This window comes from Sinocyclocheilus anshuiensis, unplaced genomic scaffold, assembly GCF_001515605.1.
Source record: "Sinocyclocheilus anshuiensis isolate Anshui unplaced genomic scaffold, SAMN03320099.WGS_v1.1 scaffold2053, whole genome shotgun sequence".
Classification (NCBI taxonomy): Eukaryota; Metazoa; Chordata; class Actinopteri; order Cypriniformes; family Cyprinidae; genus Sinocyclocheilus; species Sinocyclocheilus anshuiensis.
In genome coordinates this window covers 456,858-462,749 of record NW_015558795.1, presented here as the reverse complement: position 1 = coordinate 462,749, position 5,892 = coordinate 456,858, and positions in this window count along the sequence as shown.

The following is a 5,892-nucleotide window of genomic DNA, read 5'->3' as shown; positions in this document are numbered from 1 at the left end:
TAGATGAGCCCCAGATACAGATCCCTAGTAAAGACCTTGTCTCAGACGGCCACCAGGACAAGACCACAGGAGCCAGTCGAGTCCTTTGCACAATGTGACTTTGCTGCAGCCTGGAATTGAATTGCTGTTTTCGTCTGGCCAGAGGAGAACTGGCCCCCCTAACTGAGCCTGGTTTCTCCAAAGGTTTTTTCTCCATTCTGTCACTGATTGAGTTTTGGTTCCTTGCCGCTGTCGCCTCTGGCTTGCTTAGTTGGGGACACTGCATTTCCAGCGATATCGTTGACTTGATTGCACAGATACTATTTAAACTGAACTGAGCTGGATTATGACATCACTGAATTCAATGATGAACTGCCTTTAACTGAAAAATGAGTGTTTGCTATTGTCACTTTGCATTATTGACACACTATTTTCCTAATTAATGCTGTACAGTTGCTTTGACACAATCTGTATTGTTAAAAGCGCTATATAAATAAAGGTGACTTGACTTGACTTGACTTGACTATTAATACATTTAATTTCTGTGTTGTAAGGCAAAGGAGAAACATCAAGAATAAAAATGTCCCTGATTTACTGTTGAGGTCAATCACTGCTAAATCAATTAGGGCAAAAAGGTTGCTATGTTACACCATGGTTATAATTAGAAGCGAACAGACTCAACAGAGTTGAAGTAAAGGCATACATCTAATGAGATATTCATCAGGAAACAAACACAACTTATTAAATGTCTTGACCTTATGAAGTGAGAAGTCTATTTGAGGCAAAGCTTTGAATGTGTGCGGTTTTCCAAATGCCAGCAGAGTCCAGAGTTTGGTTTACTGTCACAGCTGAATTTAAGGAAATCCGCCCATTGCACAAAAAAATCCTGTAAACATGCTATCTGTCACCTGGGGGAAGAGTATGTGTTCTGCTTCAGAGTATTCATAATGAATCAGGCTGATCAAGGCAAAGGGATGGAAGGAGGCTTCGGTTTGCTGCATAGCCTGTAGTTAAACAAACATGAAATTGTGTTTAAAGTGCTAACCTTTTGTGAGGCAGTCTGTGAGGAGCTTGTCCCTCAGGCATATTTTAATTTCTCATGCAGTAACTTGGAGGGAGGTGAAGAGAATAAAAGCATACAGATGCTTGAGTGCTGGGGTTGTGGGGCGAGGCGTACAGGATAACACAAAGTGATGTAATGCTGCACACAAAAGTAAGTTTTGTTTTGAGCCTTTTGAACAGTCGTTTCCAACGTACATTATGTTTTAATAATTTGCATTTAATTTTATTCATCTCCCTGCATGCTTGAATAACCAATATAAAGGCAAACATGGAATATAAATCTCAAACTGGAAGATGATGTTTTAGGGGTTTTGTAGCTGTCGTCAAAAATGTAGCAAATTACAATTTTTCTATTTTATTTTATTATTATATTTTTCAAGAGTGGTGTCTCTATAAAAGCCACTGGAAGTGAAGACTGATTTTGAATGTGTAGTTTCCATCAAATACAGAAACTGTACTTGACTAAAGAAAAGGCCTTTTTTAAAAAATAAATAAATAAAACTGGAGAATGGACTTTGAAAACATGACTCTGCATCTATCTGATTCATTCGCTGGAACAAAATGATGGGCCTGGTGACCAGAGGGATCAAAAAGATTCATTAACATATTTGTGATGCTTTTACAGCAGCCAAGTCAGTTAAGCACGTAATTATGAAGCCACAGCAGTACTGAAAGTACTACTGAAAGCTCCCCCTGCATTTCTTTGAGTCCAGTGAGTGCTAGCGTTCAATGTCAAGATTTCCAAAGCATTTTGTAGCAGCAAATGAAGAGGTGAGGGATGTAATGGAGTTGTACATGTATGTTGTGAGTGTGTGTGCAATGTAAGAAAATAAATTCATAGATACTCTCCTAGCAGAAAGTACTATTTACAGACATTTCCTTCAACCCTGAAACACAACATACAATGTGTAATTCAAAATACAGCTGTATAAAATCAATATTAACATGTTACATTGTCAGTATTTTTGCTGACTTTTCTGTGTGCAGGTAATTGCAAATGGTATAGGATATTGCTGGGTGCTTTTGAGTGGAGTGTGCTGTGGTTAAGCACAATGCCATCCCATGAGTATTCATGTGTATTTTACATAAAGTGTGGTTCTATCAATGTGTTGCTGATGTATTGACATCACCTAAAAACTAAGGTATTTACATTTGAACAACTTGATAATCCTGTATTTATGATCATTAAGATTATGTGTTCAACTGCATTTTTTTAACAAATGCAATTGATATTTTAACATTTCGTTGTATTCTGTGTTACTTCTGGTGCCAACTTGTTTAAAAGGATTACATAATGCTAAACATGACTGCACTTCAATTAATTTCTGTAACCGCTTAATCATTACCTATCATGTAATATATATTCTGTTTGCCATGTGACAACTTAAATGTTGCTCTGTACCTCACACATAAACTATTGTAAAATGTCAGAGAGGATTGTGAAAGTAACACATTGCAGCTATATATCTAAAATATATATATAAAATGTTACAAATGTAATTATATAGGAATATATGTGCAAAATAAAAAGATTTGTAAATATTTCATATTTTACATTTTAGATGTTGTCAATACATCCACATTGAATGTTTCAGTATCTATCCAAATGTTCAAAAAAACATGCTACAATACATTTTGGTACCTGTGATTGTTGCATACTAATACCTAAGTATAAACAATGAGAGCAGGCTGTCAGGAGAGACTTACTTCTTCTGCATTTACTTGTTACTTATTTTTTAATTATTCTATAACAAAGAATCACATGTAACTGTACAGCAAAAATGTAAAAACAAAACATACAACCTCTAATCACCTAAAGATACAAAGTATTTAATAAATTACATGAGAAATGGAAGGTAAAATAAGCAAATATATGTAGATTTAATATATGTGAAGAGTTTTGTAACTGACAAGAGCTGTTGATTTCTTTTACAAAATGACAAAAGATAATCTCTCATTTTCTAATATAATGCTGTATTTATTCCTGCTGCCAGCAGAAAGAAAAGGTTAAAAAATCACCATGTAATTTGACTGGATCAATGCCATGTTACGCTTCACACAGGGCATCACAATTATCAGAAGACTGCTGTAATTCTCAACTCACTGTGCTTCGCTTCATACATCAAAATATTGCCATGTCATTTTCGTTTGAATTATAATTTATCAATAATTCATTACCCATGAATTATTCCTACAAATTAGAACCATGGAAATCATCTCATTATTAAATTCATGAGTGTGTCAGCTTTCAAGGCTACATTATTATCAACCAAATGTGGGCCCTATTTGTCTGAATGAATGTTGTTTAGGAAACAGAAATATGTCAAGAGGATAATTTTTGTCCACACAGTTGTTTGATAATTTTCACTTCCCCTGTAAATATACCCTTTATAGCAGGAACATAAATGTAAACTCATACATGACTAACTAAAAAAACCTTGCAAATTGTTATGGCATTGTTGCTGAAGCACTTGAATGGTTAAATTAATTACGTTCAAAAGCATACAAAGACCCACTGGCCACGACAACGACTAGTACAGCATACTGATAAAGAGTAATCGATAAGCTTTGGTTTAATAAGAGTGTGTTTTGTCTCGAATGCGATTGGCTGGGACATGTGCAACACTTTAAATAAATGTCTTACATTAATGGATTTTACCTCAGGCAAACCAGCTGTCCATCAAACTTCACATTATAACGATACATCATCCCTCATTTAAAAACCTTTGTATAAACTTTTACCTCAGGATATAATTTCTGATTATCACTTTTCCTACAACAGATGTGAAAACCAACTAGCAGATCAACGGTTTTGGGGGAGGGGGGTGGCGTCGATAAATCTGACATCACAGCTTATGTTTGGTATGAAAGAAAAATACCTATTTACACTGCTAAGATAAATTAATGATAATCATTTTGTTGTTCCCCAAGGTCATTTCAACTGTGAAAACCAATTCCTCCATCACTGTTTCTAATATCCCAAGGCTGCTTTTAAAACATGAACCAGTCTGGTGTGCTAACAGTTTGGTAGATATGAGATCTGTTGGCTTAAACCCCAGTCTGCTCAAAGGCAGTTCTAAAGTCAAGGAAAATATCCACAAACCTGTCCAGTTCGCTGCTTCAAATGACCTCCGAATGCATTTATCAACTTCTTTCTTTGAGTTTGAGTGAATTATATATTTGTTGGTTTGTGACCAGGCATGAGACTGTCATCAGCTGCCCGTCTCCAGGGAGGAGTCTGTCCATCTGTCATACAAACAGGGAATGACTTGGTGAATATTCATCACTCATGTCTCCCTCTTTTTCTACAACTGCTATCTGTCCCTGTGAAGTGATAAAATAATGACCTTGGAAAGTTGATGTCAATGGTATATTTCCCTCCTGAATTTACCACTCTGACTATTTGCTACTATTCTTCACTTCTCCTTCATATCTCTGACTTTCTGCAGCATCTTCCAGGTTCAGTCTACAGATAAGTGTATTGTTAACTCAAATAGAGCTGGTTACTCTTTTTATCACTTGTACTCAGATTGTAATTGAAAAGGACGTGTATCGCTCCCCACCTTCCCCTACGCCACATGTCACTGGGGACAGATTAGCAAATGTGTCTGGCTTTGAATGTCTTCAAACGTATAAGACAAATTCGGGGAGCTGAAATTATTCATGGAAGAATATGGAGATCTGATCCATTGAGACCCACATAAAGACTCATTACCCAACTGCTAAGCAGCAAATATGCATATATTTATCATTAGCCATGCAGAACAATGTTTTGCCCCAACAGTACTGTGTGTGATTATTTAGAGGTCTTAAGGGTGAACAAATACATGAGGCGAAGATGTTAATGCTGGTCTGGTTTGCACTGCATAAACAAAATAACAGAGCATCATTATCATACTGAGTATTCTGGAAGATAATCAAGTCTCCAGTTGCTCTTCTTTAAGGGTGAGTGGGATAATTTTAACACAAATCGTTCTATCATTTAAATGAGACAATTATTCATAATCCTAATAATGTTTCCATAATAAAGTATATATGGGTTCATTAGTGCCAGCAGTCCTGTGAGGTATAAACCTGATTCTGACAACAGTTGAAATGCAGGAGGACATGCTTTAAAATGCTTGATTCATGCAAATGTAGATTAAAAAGAATTATTAATTTTTTTTTGCAGCAACAAGCTTTTCTTGAGGATTGTTCCTTGATGTCTTTGTGTGGCATTAGTATTCCACATGTCTTCCCTTTGGCATGTGTGTGTGGTGCTGTATCTTTTACATGAATACAGATGAAATAAAAACAAACGTTTTTTTTATTCTTTTCTTTTTCTTTTTCTAAAGTTGCATAGGCAACTTTGATGAAGTTTAATGTTGGCTTTGCCATATTCCAGAGAACTCTGTCCATAGCCTCCAGGCACTTGGACTGATGTTCAGATTTTATAAATCCATTGTAGATGGAAGTTTGAGGTTTTAAGAAATTTAAAAGAAGCATGACCTCCTTCGATACTCGCATATAGGAGCTCATTTACAAAGGTTTCTCTGTTCGTGCTGATCTACAGTAGATGACTCCCTGAAGAGTGTGAGCAAGAGTCTGTGTGCATGTGTGCATTTTTCATAAGCAAGGGGAAATTATGTCCAGAGACTACATTCCAGATAAATGACACAGACTTTAATTACAATTAATTGAGTATGCTTCAGATCATTAAAAGAAATTAGTTTTACTAAAAGAGCTAACATTTTCTGAGTTCATAGTGACCAAGTACAGACAGAAAAAGAGAGAGAATATGTGTGCGTGCGTGTGTGTGTGTGTGTGTGTGTGTGTGTGTGTGTGAGTGTGTGTGTGTGTGACCCGGAGTGG